Genomic DNA, 16,307 nt, shown 5'->3' with positions numbered 1-16,307 from the left:
TAACGGAAACAGAATCATTCAGTGATTGTGCTGCACCAGAAAAAGTATTTTCTTGTGTGGAGGGGGGGAGGAGGGGAAAGAGGGACAATAGAGCTAGGTTGACCAGATGTCCCAGCTTTATAGGAGCAGTCCTGATATTTGCAGCTTTGTCCAATTAACTCCAGATGTTTGATGCCTATCAGTGTTCCCTGTAAACTGAGTGCTTGGGCAGCCACCCAACAGATTAGCAGACCACCCACAGCCTTTAACACATGTTTCTACTTGTGGTGCAGAGCCACACATGTCTCCGGTGCACATAACAAAATTTCTTCTGCACATGACTTAAAAAATTAGAGGGAACATTGGGGGCTTACTAACCTCCATCTGGCCCTGATTTTTCACACTTGTTACCTGGTTAGCCTAGGGGGGGAGCAGCATTTTTAAATTTATGTTAACAGAGAATAAATAGAAGGCAAGAAGATTATAAACCTCATTATTGAGTCTGATGACCACCACTCTAGCAACAGAAAGCTTTCATACTATCCTTACTGGGCCGCTGGCGATTCCTCTGGCATGGGGTAATTCCAGGGTGGCATGAAGTCAATCTAGCCGCTACATTCCATCCCCTTCTTCCCATCCACTCATAGCTCATGGTGAGTTATTCTAGAGGCAAGAGGAACATGGATGAAGCATGACGTGCTCCAGCAATCCTGAACTGGTTCAATGGCTGACGGGGGCCATTGCAGGCTGCCATACATTAGTGTGGCCATGAAATTGCCCTAGTTTACACTAGAGACTAAACTGGATACCTGGCTCCCATAGTGAAGATATATTGTGCAAGTCCCACTGTCCAAGCCTCAGGTTCTGAACTAATCGTAATTCAGTCAGACCTAAGCTAGATTTGGACAAAAATAGATAAAGAAGATACCAGAATTCACCCCAAATTCAAACAAACAAAACAAATAAACAAAAAATTAAGTCACTATTTAAAAGAAGAAAAAATCACATTATGCTTCTGCAGTCCCTGGAGATACAGAGCAAATGCCATGAGATAGGCTTTCCAACCCAGCTGAAAAAAAGAAAAGGAAACTTTTCTTCAATGTATAGAGCTGCTATATCTTTTTCATTTTGAATAGTAATAGAGAGGTAGCAGTGTTAGTCTGATCTTTCTAAAACAAAAAGAAAAACTATGTAGCACTTTAAAGTCTAACAAGATGGTTTAATAGGTGATGAGCTTTCGTGGGTCAGGCCCACTTCTTCAGATCATATTCTGGAAGAGAATTGGCATGACCAGATGTAAGCAGGGGCTGAACTGCTGCTTGCTGTCAGCCAACTAAAAGGAGGGGTGGGTGTGCCCACTACAGTTGTTTAGCTCTGCAAGGTAATTAACTGTTAACTGTTGACATGTAAATACTGCTCAGGAGAGAATCCGAGGTGTGGCTATGTAAATCCCATTCAGCCAGGGCTGATGGAAGGTCAGTGTTGGAATGGAATGTGGAGAATTGTATATAATTTGAGTTGCTGTTGTGGGAAATAATTGTGATTTGTATTTGAGGAAATTACTGTTTGTATCATGGCTTGTCTGTCAGGTTTGTTGGGCCCTGGCTCAGAAGCCTCTAGCTTAGAGGCAGCAACCTCAGCAGATGATTGGGCAAAAGCCATGGGGCAAATCTTGGAGAAATGTGTGCTATCCCATGCTATGGCAAGCTCCTATTGTAACTTAAGATTATTCCATGGGGAAGAGGAGTTTGAACCCTGGCTGGAACACACCACTGAAATCCTAGAGCAGTGGGCTGTGCCAGACGGAGAAAAACGAAGATGTTTAGTAGACAGTCTCCGGGGCCCAGCTTTAGATGTGATTCGCACCTTGAAGCTCACTAACCCTGAGTTCAGTGTAAAGGACTGTCTAGAGGCCCTCACTCGCACCTTTGGGAGCATGGAGGTTCCTGAAGACAGTTTTTGTAACTTTCTCAATGCTAAGCAGCACCGGGGAGAGAAGGTCTCAGCCTATGTACAGAGGTTGGAGAGGCTGCTGCAGAGAGCTGTCATTAGGGGAGCCGTGACTGCTGAGCAGATGGACCAGACCAGATTGGCTCAAATTGTAAGAGGAACTGCATATTACATCCCGATTCTACTATGCCTCTGGCTAAGAGAACAACAGGAACACCCCCCTACATACTCCCAACTGATAAAGGAGGTCGAGAGGAGGAAGAAAGGCAAGCTTCCAGTGGGCTTTGGGAGGCCCAGATGTTGAAGCCAACCAGCGCTGCACCCCGACAAACAGCCGGAGTGCTGGTCGTGAACACCAGAGGAGACATTGCCCAGCAAGTTCAGGTCCTGACAGAACGGATTGCTGAGTTGCAGAGAGCCATTGGCCAAGCAAGGATTTGCAGGGATGAGGAACCTCAGGCTGTGGTGATGGAGAAGTCAGCGCCTGGAGCTGCCATCACACCCAGCCGAAACAGGAAAGGAACATTCTTCTGCTACCGGTGTGGTCAAGATGGGCACAGGGCTGCACGTTGCCAAAATGAGGAAAACCCCAGTTTAGTTTATGGAAAGCTGAGAATCAGTCACGAGACGGTTGGGGGACAGGGACAACCCAGGCCCCCAGGATTTGACAGATTCCCCAGAAAAGACCACTCATCTAGGATCCCTTCAGGACTGATAGGGCCTCGAGCAGAGGTCACCGTAAGGATTGAAGGGGCAGAGTGCAAAGCAGGGCTTGATACCGGATCGCAGGTGACAATTATATTCCAGTCATTCTACCAACAGATGCTCAGGCACCTGCCTATCCAGCCATTGACTGGCCTTGGCCTGTGTGGTCTCAGCATGAATGAATATCCCTACAAAAGGTATGTTATAGTGCATTTGGAATTCCCTGAGGCGGTGGCAGGGGTAAGAGAAGAGGTGGACACAGTAGCCTTGATATGCCCCAACCCTAAAGGGGTCCCTGATGTGTCGGTGCTGATAGGGACCAACTCCAGTCTCTTCAAGGTGCTCGCAGAATACTGCAGACGACGGGCCTGAGGGGGCACCAAAGCCGAGTGAGCAGAGTAGTTAAAAAGGTGCGGTAGGTACTGATAGTGCATGGACACTGGCATCCCAATGTACTGATCCCTGAGTGCAGTATATACCAAAGGAATACAATGAAAAAAGTGAACACATTATTAAACTGACAAATCAGATTTAGTACAGAAGGTGGGGTGAGGGAGAGAAAGGGAGCGAGGGAATAGCTATTTATGAGTCAATGAATGCCTAATCAGGGATGATAAGTGGGGAAGCTATCTTTGTAATGGGTAAGGTAATTATCATCTTTGTTAAGGCCCATTCGTAAAGTGTCAAATTTAAGCATGAATGAAAGTTCTGAAGTTTCCCTCTATAGTCTGGTGTTAAAGTCTCTTTGAAGTAAGAAGCATGTAGTAAGGTCATTAAGACTATGTCCAGGTAGGTTGAAATGAAAAGCAACTGGGTTTTCCTTGTGAGGATGTCTGGTTGGGGATGTATATGAAATGATGGAATTTGAGGAGGGAAGAAGAAATAATGCATGATTATTTTGGAGGGAGCAGAAAGATTATAGAATGATCAGTTTGGGGAAGCCTGTTAGTCTTTTATCCAGGGAATTACAAATGTAACACTGACTAAGACACAGAATTTTTGAGAATCATGGCTTTCATGCAGAAAAGTCATTTTCCCCTGAACTCTTCACACTCTTTCCTCCAATAACACATAGCAGAGGACACAAAAGGCCATATATTTGTATAAAATGCAGATTTTTCTAATATGTGAGAGATGAGTGACAAATGAAGCCCTACACATTTTATCCAGTGTCGGCTTCCTCCTCTCTTGGATCTGGGAACTACTCCAAAACATAGAATCATAGAATAATAGGACTGGAAGGGACCTCGAGAGGTCATCGAGTCCAGCCCCCCGCCCTCAAGGAAGGACCAAGCTCCGTCTACACCATCCCTGACAGATGTCTATCTAACCTGTTCTTAAATATCTCCAGAGAGGGAGATTCCACCACCTCCCTTGGCAATTTATTCCAATATTTGACCACCCTGACAGTTAGAAATTTTTTCCTAATGTCCAATCTAAGCCTCCCCTGCTGCACTTTAAGCCCATTACTCCTTGTCCTGTCCTCAGTAACCAAGAGGAACAAATTTTCTCCTTCCTCCTTGTGACACCCTTTTAGATATTTGAAAACCGCTATCATGTCCCCCCTTAATCTTCTTTTTTTCCAAACTAAACAAGCCCAGTTCATGAAGCCTGGCTTCATAGGTCATGTTCTCTAGACCTTTAATCATTCTTGTCGCTCTTCTCTGTACCCTTTCCAATTTCTCCACATCTTTCTTGAAATGTGGCGCCTAGAACTGGACACAGTACTCCAGCTGAGGCCTAACTAGTGCAGAGTAGAGCGGCAGAATGACTTCACGAGTTTTGCTTACAACACACCTGTTGATACAACCTAGAATCATATTTGCTTTTTTTGCAATAGCATCACACTGTTGACTCATATTCAACTTGTGGTCCACTATGACCCCTAGATCCCTTTCCGCCATGCTCCTTCCTAGACAGTCGCTTCCCATCTTGTATGTATGGAACTGATTGTTCCTTCCTAAGTGAAGCACTTTGCATTTCTCTTTATTAAACCTCATCCTGTTTACCTCTGACCATTTCTCTAACTTGCTAAGGTCATTTTGAATTATGCCCCTATCCTCCAAAGAAGTTGCAATCCCACCCAGTTTGGTATCATCTGCAAACTTAATAAGCGTACTCTCTATCCCAATATCTACATCATTGATGAAGATATTGAACAGTACGGGTCCCAAAACAGACCCTTGCGGAATTCTACTTGTTATCCCTTTCCAGCAGGATTTAGCACCGTTAACAACAACTCTCTGACTACGGTTATCCAGCCAATTATGCACCCACCTTATCGTGGCCCTATCTAAGTTATATTTGCCTAGTTTATCAATAAGAATATCATGCGAGACCGTATCAAATGCCTTACTAAAGTCTAGGTATATGACATCCACCGCTTCTCCCTTATCTACAAGGCTTGTTATCATATCAAAGAAAGCTATCAGATTAGTTTGGCATGACTTGTTCTTCACAAACCCATGCTGGCTATTCCCTATCACTTTATTACCTTCCAACATGACCTGTTACTCTGTCAAATGTATTGGTAGGCAGACACATCCTTCCTTCAGTCACTATCGATGGCTTTAGTGGCCTAGAAACAGACACTCCAAAAGCGACAGCTTAAATATTCTACAATATTTGAGAATTTATTCTGATTAAAGCCATGTGTCTCCAGATTGTGCCTCTTTGAAAACAGTCTATAACCAGCAACACTGAGCAATGCCTGAGTGCACATAAAATAATGACTGGCGACAAGCATAAAGGTGTGAGTTTTCTCCTCAGCAGTGGTGAAAAAAGAAACCAAAGTGAAAATGGACTGAAAAAGAATACATCAGCCTGTGATTATATTGAAAAAATGAGCTTGTTAAGGAAAAACTATTTTAGGAAAGCTAGAGTTCTTGCTGTCACATTATTACATTGATCACCCAAGCTGTGAGTCAGGTTAGCATACAGGCAGTCCCCGGGTTACGTACAAGATAGGGACTGTAGGTTTGTTCTTAAGTTGAATCTGTATGTAAGTCGGAACTGGCGTCCAGATTCGGCCGCTGCTGAAACTGACCGCCAGTTCTGACTTATATACAGATTCAACTTAAGAACCCCAAGCATCCCCAAGTCAGCTGCTGCTGAAACTGATCAGCGGCTGATTCCAGGAAGCCTGGGGCAGAGCAACTCTGCCTCGGGCTTCCTGTACTCAGTGCTGGTCAGTTTCAGCAGTGGCTGACTTGGGGACGCCTGGGGCAGACCCAGCAGCACCCCATCTGCTCTGCCCCAGGCGTCCTGATTCAGCCACTACTGAAACTGACCAGCAGCGGCTGAATCAGGACCTGGGGCAGAGCAGCTGGGGTGCTGCCGGGTTGGTCCAGTAGTGCCCAGAGCGGCGCTGCAGGACCAATCGGCAGCGCCCCAGCTGCTCTGCCCCAGGGTCCAAAACAAAAACCTGGTCTGCTGGGGGGGGGGCACACTAGCTGCGCCCCCTCCCCCCCAGCAGACCAGGGACACGGGGAGCAGAGCCGCAGCGGCAGCGGGGTGCCGCGCCTCTGAGGCTTTGCTCTGGCAAAGTCTCACAGGCGCGGGACCCCGCCACTGCTGCGGCTTAAGTCCCGGTGCCTGTGGTCTGCTGGGGATGGTCCCCAGCAGACCACAGGCACTGGGACTGAAGCCGCAGCAGCGGCGGGTTCCCGCGTTTCTGAGGCTTTGCTCTGGCAAAGCCTCAGAAGCGCAGGAACCCGCCCGGTGCCCCTGGTCTGCTGGAGACGGTCTGCAGCAGATCAGGGGCACCGGAGCAGCTTATGAACGGGGCTTTCTCGCCCCGGAGCTCGCAGGTAGCAATCCGCCACCTCGACCTCCGGGGCGAGAAAGCCCCGTCCGTAAGTGTGGATCCGACATAAGTCGGATCCGCGTAAGTCGGGGACTGCCTGTATTAGGAGAAAGACAAATTATATTGCTTGAATGTTCCAAGTAGAATTGGTTCGAACTGGTCCTATAGCATGTTTTTGAAATATTCTCTCTTGCTTACATTGAATCATTTTGTGGATGCATATTGATTCTGCTAAAGTTTACTTCAGTAAAAATTCTGAGGTGCTTTAGGAGAGATCACTAATTTCTCTGCAAAGACACCAACTGCTGCACAAAAGCATTTACATTGTTAAAGCTTCTTGCAAAAGGGGTTAATGGACTTATGAACAATTCTACTTCAAACATAAAAAGAAAATCAATCCTGGACAGTTAACTACAAACTCAACTCTTTATCTAGCAGACAAGTAATCATCCCCATCTTCACAGTGTATCTCTTCCTAGCAGCCAAATGTGTACTATAGCTAAGCAAATGATTACATGAAAAGATGGAACCTAAGACTTTACTGCTTTGTGTCCTCTCTTAACAAACCACACTAACCCACAGCCTCTCACATCCATTTCCGTCTATCAGTATTCTAAACCTGTCAGAAAATTCTGATTAATCAGATACCACTGGGAAAAATCCTCTGCTACCATTCAGGAAGCTTAGCAGGAGGAAGACTGAACTTTAATGTCCTCACATTCCACATGAAGACAGTCCTCTTCACGCTCTACAAAGTGGCACTGCCTTGCCTCCTCCACCCTCATTACCATATGGACTGCAATTAAACAGCAAACTTGATATCTACTGTGTGGAACTCGGTTTACGAGCTTCCGTGGGAGACATTTTCAAAACAAATAGCACAGTTAGTGCCTAATGGATAGAGTACAATTTATGAGCTTCTTAATGTAGCATTTTCAAAAGACTGCATGAACAGATTGCACTGTTTACTATATGTACAATTTATCATATCATACTTTTTGACAGCCCTCTCTTCCTGTCTCTGCCTCACACCAGTAATGCCCTATTCATTAATTTGGGGCATACTTTGAATCAATTTTTTAAAAGGCTGTTTCAAAAGAGGCAGCTTCATGGTTGAGTATTGGCTATGTAGAAATCCTTCTGTTCCAAATGCCAGAAGACATAGAACCAATTGCTAGAAGACACAGAAGAAATATTTTCCCCTTCAATCCCTTAGTGAAACTTATCACACTTACATGGTTTTCTGCTTTCCTCTGAATCATCCAGCACTAGACAAGATTGGAAATAGATTGCATGAAAGCAATGGTTAAACATATAGCAATCCTTACAATATATTCTTATGTTCCTTTTATTATAGTGGTGATGAGTTTAAAACACTAGATGACATGCTAAAACAGAATAGATCTCAGTCAATCACATTGCAGAGTTGTACAGTTATTGATGCATAATGGTAGTATTTTCCTAATCAAGCAGTTTCCTGCACTCTGGTTCTGGGTGTCTGATTTGTGTAATTACTATACAATTATTTCCTTGTTGTTGTAGACTTGTACTCTGATTGGCTATTAATGACTGTCAGAATTCATGGATCTGCATAAACACAATGGCATGATTTTCCGCAAATACTTTTAACGGAAAACTTTTCCGTTAAAAGCATTTGTGGAAAAGAGTGTCTAGATTGGCACGGACGCTTTTCTGCAAAAAGTGCTTTTGCAGAAAAGCGTCTGTGCCAATCTAGACGCAGTTTTAAGCAAGAAAGCCCTGATTGCCATTTTCGCGATCGGGGCTTTTTTGCGCAAAACAATACTGCTCTGTCTACGCTGGCCCTCTTGCGCAAAAGCATTTGCACAAGAGGGCTTTTGCCCGAACAGGAGCAGCATAGCATTTCCGCAAGAACACTGACAATCTTACACGAGATCGTCAGTGTTCTTGCAGAAATTCAAGCAGCCAGTATAGACAGCTGGCAAGTTTTCTGCAAAAGCACTTGCTTTTGCGGAAAAACTTGCCAGTCTAGACGCAGCCAATGGGTGGTTATTCTTCAACAACTGTATGATGAACATGCAAACCCCTCTTCTTTGACTGGTGGCAACAATTCCATGGCTATCATTGTTTACTTGGAATAGGCAAGTTATTTGACATTAGCAAATGCACAGTCTCAGCTTCTCAGTCCTATAAGCTGAAGCCAAATGATTTGAATGTGCACATTAGAGAGAAGAAAAAATGCAAGGAAAAAAGTAAGTGGTGCTGTGACCATGCAAAAGGGATTTAAAAATATGATTATCTCCTCCTTTCTTGTATTTCCCCTCCTCACACATAACCCTGCTGTTCATCCACCCCATTTTGATTTCTCTCCTTCACTTATACTCTGCCTAATATCTGCACTGCAAACCCTCCAGGGCAGTGTCCTAGGCTAATTATACGTTCTGTGATAGATCTAGTGCACACATTTGGACATGGTACAAACCATCATACTAGCAATATTATTGCCTCAATATTGGAGATATCCTCTCTCCAGGGAAAAAGATGAACATTTACAAACACAAGGTATTGATCCTGCAAGAAACTCTTTGTGTACATCTACACAGCAGGGCAAAAGTCAAAATAAGCTACGCAACTTCAGCTACGTGAATTGCATAACTGAAGTAGAAATAGCTTAATTCGGCTTTTGGCACTGTTTATGCAGCAGGAAGTTGAAGGAGGAACACTCTTCTTTCGACTTCCCTTACTCCTTGTGAAATGAGGTTACAGAACTCGGCGTTAGAAGCCTGTTATTTCGAAACTATTTCAAAATAATGGCTTGCTCTGTAAATGCAATCTTTGTTATTTCAAAATACTCCAAAATAATGCTGCTGTATGGCAGACCCACTTGCAGGACAGGGGAGTAAATATGGCTATCAATAGTCACTGTAACAGTGTCAAAGTAGACCCTCAGGCACCTGCACCCACAAATCAGCCAGACACCTCTTCTGTCTAACAATTACCTTGCTTTTTATTGAACGTGACAGTTCGCACCACCTTGTATACAGAGCTTCAAACTTGCAGCCTCAGGGAGTGCTAGTTTTTGCAGCTAGCAGGAAGGCACAGCTCTGGATTCTTGGACTCCTCCCTTTCCTCTCCGTATTCCCGTCCTTCCATTCTTATGTAGCCCCTGGTCAATGAAGCCAGCAGATACTTCTTATTGGCAATTAGGGGTTAGGCTGCCTCAGCCAGCTTCAATTAACCTTCTTCATTGGTGCTGGCATGACAAAGATCTGGTTTCTCAGACACCACCTGTCCCTGTCACAGTTATACTGTATTGCAACGAAGTCTGGGAGTATCCACTGTTTCTAAGGGTACAGGGTTGGCTCTCTCTAGTCTGGGAGGGTATTTCTACCCAGCAAAGTTATTTCGAAATAACAGCTGTTATTTCGAAATAACTTTACTAGCATCTACACAGCCAAACTGCTATTTCTAAATTAAATTGACATAGCAGAGCACTTATTTCAGATTTGGTAAACCTCATTCTACGAGGAATAATGCCAAATTCAAAATAGCTAGTTCAAAATAAGTGTTGTATAGACACTTATTTCAAAATACGGGGCCTCCAGCCTTCCCAGGTGTCTTGGTGGCCACACTCTCTCCCTCCCCTCCTCTGGAGCCCTTAAAAGGATAGACTCTGGCCACAGTGCCTGTGCCAGCTCCAAGCCTGCCAGCCGAGATCCAGCAGTCACTGCCCCAAACCAGTGGCCCCAAAACATGAGCCAGCAAATCCATTGGAAGCCAGCCCTCCACCACTCACCAGGAGCAGTCTGCCAGCTCCCAGGAGCCTGCCGGGGCCCAGAGAAGGTGGGTGCCTTCCTGGTCCAGGATGGAGATCATGGACCTTATTCGGGTTTGGGGGGGATGCCCCCAACGTCCATAATCTCTGCTCCAGATGAAGGAATGCAGCTGTCTATGGCAGGATAGCTTCCAGCCTGGCCACCAAAGGCCACATGTGAACCCAGGAGCATGTTCGCATGAAAATCAAGTTGGTCTGGCGAGATCCCCAACCCTGAGCCCTGAGCTTCCCATCTCCCTTCTTATCCTTGCTTCCCCCTTCCAGCTCCCTCCTCCCAGGTTTTCCCCTCCCCTCTGCCACCCTCTTTCCTCCCCTCTCCTGCCTCCATTCCCCAGTCTCACCAGAGTTTCATCCCTCCCCCCCGTTTGTTAAATAAAGAGAGCTTATGTTTATGAAAATACGTGTATTTTATTTGACATCAGGAAGGGGGGCTAGGGAAGGGTAAGTGGAAGGACATGAGGGAGGAATGAGGCACAAGCCCCTAGTGGGGCAGACCAGGGAGGCTCTTAGTGCTCCTCAGAGTGGAAACTCTCCCGCAGGGCCTCCTGGATACTGACAGCCCCCCGATGGACCTCCCAGAAGGCAGCCTGCAGCAAGTGCAGCCGGGCTTGCAGCAATGTCTCCATGAGAAGCACCAGAGTGCCCATGGACAGCTCTGGCTCCATGCTGCAGAGTGCTGTGGTGTCCCGAGTGAGGGCAACCAGAGCATGCAGAGACAAAACTGCTTTGCTGACCCTCATTGAGGTATACAAGCAAACAGGGAAACCTGAAAACCGGCTGGTGGGGGAGGGGCGAAGCCCAACTGAGTGCTGGCAGCTGGGGGCAGCAGACCCTGGCCGGGGATGGGGGCCAGTGGCCGAACACTGGGAGCGGAGCCTGGCTAGAAGTCAGGGACCAGGGGCAGTGGAGCCCATGTGGGATAGGTGGCAGAAAGTTGGTAATTGGGGCATCCAGAGCCCAACAGAGAGACAGAAGCTAGTGGTGAGGTTTGGGGACCTAGGCTGGAACTCAGCAGCTGGAGTGGGGTCTGGAGTCTGAAGGCCAGGGCAGAAGGGCTAGGGGCTGGCAGCTAAGAGCAGAACCCAGAGGCCCACAGCAGAGGGGCTGGCACTGACCACCCCTGGCCTGGCAAACTCCCTGGTTCAGGACTGGTGAGGTCCTGAGGTGCTGAAGCAGTGAGGTACAATCTGTTCCTAATACTTCCCACTATAGCATGTTTTTAGTTATTTATATCTTTATCAAATTAAAAATTGTTTGGGCTGAAATTTTCCATAACAGTCTGCCTCAGACTGGAATGTTTTGGCAAACTTTCAACCATCTCTAAGGATGGGGCTGAATTAAAATATATTGTTTTGGCTCATGTAAAAAAAAATAATCTAGGGACCTTTTCTCTCAGGGTATGTCTACACTACCCTCCTAGTTCGAACTAGGAGGGTAATGTAGGCATACCGCACTTGCAAATGAAGCTCGGGATTTGAATTTCCCGGACTTCATTTGCATAAGCGGGGAGCCGCCATTTTTAAAACCCCACTGGTTCGAACCCCGTGCAGCGCGGCTACACGGGGCTCAAACTAGGTAGTTCGAACTAGGATTCCTATTCCGAACTACCTAGTTTGAGCCCCATGTAGCCGCGCTGCACGGGGTTCGAACCAGCGGGGTTTTAAAAATGGCGGCTCCCCGCTTATGCAAATGAAGCCCGGGAAATTCAAATCCCGGGCTTCATTTGCAAGTGCGGTATGCCTACATTACCCCGCTAGTTCGAACTAACAGGGTAGTGTAGACATACCCTCTCACACTTTAGCATCGCCAGGCTTTGAACAAGGACTTGACATTTGTTAGCCTGTGGCCTTTTTGTCAGGCATATACCTTTTGCGGTTTCTGAAAATCTGCCCTAATGTAAAGTTATAGGCCTTTGAAACATTCTAGACAGCACATGCTTAATGGAGACTTCTTAGAGTTTCTCAGCTAATTCCCCAAAATATTCTATCCACACTAAGCATATGCCAAGCCCAGGGCAAAACAGGATTTCCCCTGCAATTCTACACATCCATTAATACATATTTTTGCAATACACCCTCTGGAATTCAAATCGGATAACTTAAATTAATTCTACCTGTGGAAGAGCTACAACACAGATTTGTCACTCTACTAATCCATTATTTCAAAGACTTTGAAAAACTCACTGTCTAACTTTCCCACTTATGTGATTCAAAAATGCCCATTTAATGAAATAGATGGCATCTCATACATGGTGTCAGCTGCACACACATTTAATATGTTTAATACAGTGAAATAGAATGATACAACAATGACTTATTTATCCTAAAGTTGAAAGGAAAAGAAATTTTCTGAGAAAGATATTCTGCTATCAGTCAGGATAACGGGCAATAAGATCATAGCAAATGGCTTTTGAGACATATGGTTCTGAAAAATTAATAGTTTGGAAGTGTGTAGATAAGTTTTGTCAGCTTAGCCACCTTAAATTCTGTTATTCTCTCTTATATGTGAGCCATCAGCTGGGAAAACTTAGAAAACATACTGCAAGTGACAAAAAATTACCTTTTCCTGAATTGTTATGGTGAATGACACAAAAGCCTATCGTACAAACTAAATGACAGAAGGAGTCAAGTAGAATCCAAATCAATTAAATATATACACCTCATTAGTAGGCACCAAAAGCCACCATAGAGATACATATAATGATAATATCTTCAAAATCTTTGGGTGCCAGGGCAAACACAGGCATGTGAGAGTAAATATTAGTCTATTTAAAGGGACAATAGAAGAACGTAAGAATGTCCATACTGGGTCAGACCAAAGGTCCCTTCAGCCCAACATCCTTTCTTGCAACAGTGGCCAATGCCAGGTGTCCCGGGGGGAAGGAACAGAACAGACAATTATTGAGTGATACATTCCTTGCCCATTACCACCTTCCGGCACCTCAGGGAATGTGCTGCTTACCTGGAGCTATTCAGACAACCCAGGAAGTTTTTAGAGAGTGTTGAGGACAACCTCCTGGTGCAAGTGGTAAAGAAGCCAACTAGAGGTCATGCTCCTTTTCATTTGCTGTTCGCAAACAGGGAGGAATTGTTAGAGCATGTAGAAACAGGGCTGGCCTTACCATGAGGCAAACTGAGGTGGCCGCCTCAGGTGCCAGACTGGGGAGGGGGGCACCACTAGGACCCAGAGAATTGAGACCTTTCAAAGTTTTGGCCCAAGCGAGTGGGCATGGGAGCGTCATTTGAGCTCCCTGCATCAGGTGCCAAAATGTTGTGGGCCAGCCCTGTGTAGAAATAGGTGGCAACCTTGGCAGCAATGACCATGAGATGGTTGAATTCATGATCCTGACAAAAGGGGGGAAAAGAGAGCAGCAGGGTATGGACCTTGGACTTCAGAAAAGCAGACTTTGACTCCTTCAGAGAACTGATGGCAGTATCCCCTGCGAGGCTAATATGAGGGGGAAAGAAGTTCAGGATAGCTAGCTCTATTTTAAACAATCCTTACTGAGGCCACAGGAAGAAATCATCCTAAAAGAGACCTCAGGAGGTCATCGAGTCCAACCCCCAGCTCAAAGCAGGACCCACCCTAACTAAATCATTCTAGCCAGGGTTTTGTCAAGCTGGAACTTAAAAACCTCTAAGAGTGGAGATTCCACTACCTTCCTAGTCAACCCAGTCCAGGGCTTCAAATGCCTAGTGAAATAGCTTTCCCTAATATCCAATCTTGATCTCTACCTCTTGAGATCATTGCATCTGTCATCTGTCACCACTGAGAACAGCTTGGCTCCACACGCTTTGGAAACCCCCCTTCAGGTAGTTGAAGGCTGCTATGAAATCCTCCCTCACTCTTCTCTTCTACAGACTAAATAATCCCAGTTCCTTCAGCCTTTCCTTATAAGTCATGTGTCCCAGGCCCTAATAATTTTGTTGCCCTCTGCTGAACTATATCCAATAATGCAAGGCCAGAAACAGGACACAATAGAAAGGCAGTAGCCGGGCTGGCAGGCTTTACTCTCTACAGGGATGACTCTTTCGATATTACTTCCCAAAAAGCCCTGGATTGCGACTGGATGGAAAGGAAGAGACAGGATCCCCCATCCCATGCCCTACTTAAAAGAAAAGTCCCAGATGAGAGTACAAGCTCCAAACACTTGCAACTTAGAATCACTATCACTTCTGACAGAAACACAAGTGTGTTGAGGTCAGATGTGCTAACTGCTAGGCAACCTCACCGGCAGAGCACTATCATATGCTCCAATTTCATAGAGGAGGAATTAAGGTCTTCAAAGTTTAAGTGACTTTATGGAGAATCATGTGTTAAATGGAAGCTTACTGACGCCTTGTCTTGTACCTTAATCAAAAGCCCATTCTTCCTTTGAATTGCCTCCTCCTACCTCTGAAATGATGCTATACGGTAAGAAATAACAGAAACGGGGCAAGCACAAAATGAATCTAATTTCCATATATTTATGCTGCGATAAAGTCATTGCTCTATAAAGATATTATGCTTGTACTACGAAGCAAAGAAAGCAGACATACACAGTTGGGTAAGGACCCAACATATTGCATTCTTTCACCAAAAATAACATTGAATTCCTATTATTTTATTGACAAAAAAATTATACATTTTACTTATCATCTGCAATTATATCCATAGCTTATACCAGATACTGTAATTACAGGATATTGTATGCATTGCCTATGAAAGGGCTCCAATTATTTCAATGCACAATGCATTTAAATGCACTAATATAGTACCTATAATATATGGAAATTAGAATAGACAAGAATAGAATAGAATCTTACATTTTTTATATAGTAATTTTCATCCCAGAGGATCCCTAGGAATCTGACAAATTCTAATTTACATCCTACCCTACCTCAATAGGCCTTTACAATTGGTCAGGTGTGGAGGATGTTGGCCACCTAATAGAAGATGGCTTAGTGCAATCAGGAGACACACCTGGAAGCCTTCTTCAGTTTACTAAAAAAAAAAAAAAAGGATTTTCTATATAATGGTGCATCTTATAAGGGATGATAGGAAGAAAAAAAATAGGTTGCACCTTAGCTCCTATGAGAGCAAGTTGGGGACCTATTTGCTATGCACACAATAAGGCTGAGGTTCCAATCATGGAGACTGGGGGTCATGCTGCCCATGCTTCATTGTCACTGAAGTTGTAGATGGTCTCCACATCAAGGGTGAAATCCTGACTCCATTAAAATCAGTGGGAGTTTTGCCATTGACATCAATGGGACTAAGATGTCACCTCCAGGGCATGTCTACACTAGGGAGTTATTTCAAAATAACTCTTCTCACTTTGAAATAACAAGTGGAGCATCCACACTAGCAAGCCTGTTATTTCAAAATAATAACTCCTGCTTGTGAAAAGGAATAAGCTTATGTCAAAATAGTTATTTTACGAGTTATTATTTCAAAGTAACTTATATTGAAATAACCTGGTAGTGTAGACAAAGCCAGTGTTCTATTCCTATTGCAATACCACATGAATCAGGATTTTGCCCTAATATATCCAGGAACCATTTCTTCATTTCTTCAGAGAAGGGCAACTAAAATGATTAGGGGTTTGGAATGGGTCCCATATGAAGAGAGGCTAAAGAGACTGGGACTTTTCAGCTTAGAAAAGAGGAGACTGAGGGGGATTATGATAGAGGTCTATAAAATCATGAGTGGTGGTGGAGAAAGTGAATAAGGAAAAGTTATTTACTTGTTCCTATAATATAAGGACTAGGGGCCACCAAATGAAACTAATGGGCAGCAGGTTTAAAACAAATAAAAGAAAGTTCTTCTTCACACAGCACATAGTCAATCTGTGGAACTCCTTGCCTGAGGAGGTTGTGAAGGCTTGGACTATAACAGGGTTTAAAAGAGAACTAGATAAATTCATGGAGGTTAAGTCCATAAATGGCTATTAGCCAATATCAGTAAGGAATGGTGTCTCTAGCCTCTGTTTGTCAGAGGGTGGAGATGGATGGCAGGAGAGAGATCGCTTGATCATTACCTCTTCAATTCACTCCCTCTGGGACACCTGGCATT

General features: G+C 44.7%; 1 protein-coding gene across 1 annotated transcript in view; it reads right to left on the bottom strand.

The window, feature by feature from the left end:
• Positions 1–16,307, bottom strand: part of TRPC4 (transient receptor potential cation channel subfamily C member 4) — a 237,796-nt gene that overhangs the window by 134,166 nt on the left and 87,323 nt on the right. The window lies entirely within an intron of this gene.

This window comes from Pelodiscus sinensis, chromosome 1 (assembly GCF_052426305.1).
Source record: "Pelodiscus sinensis isolate ZL-2025 chromosome 1, ASM5242630v1, whole genome shotgun sequence".
NCBI lineage: Eukaryota > Metazoa > Chordata > Testudines > Trionychidae > Pelodiscus > Pelodiscus sinensis.
Note: the sequence above shows the minus strand (reverse complement) of the source record. Positions and strands in the feature narration are given on the sequence as shown.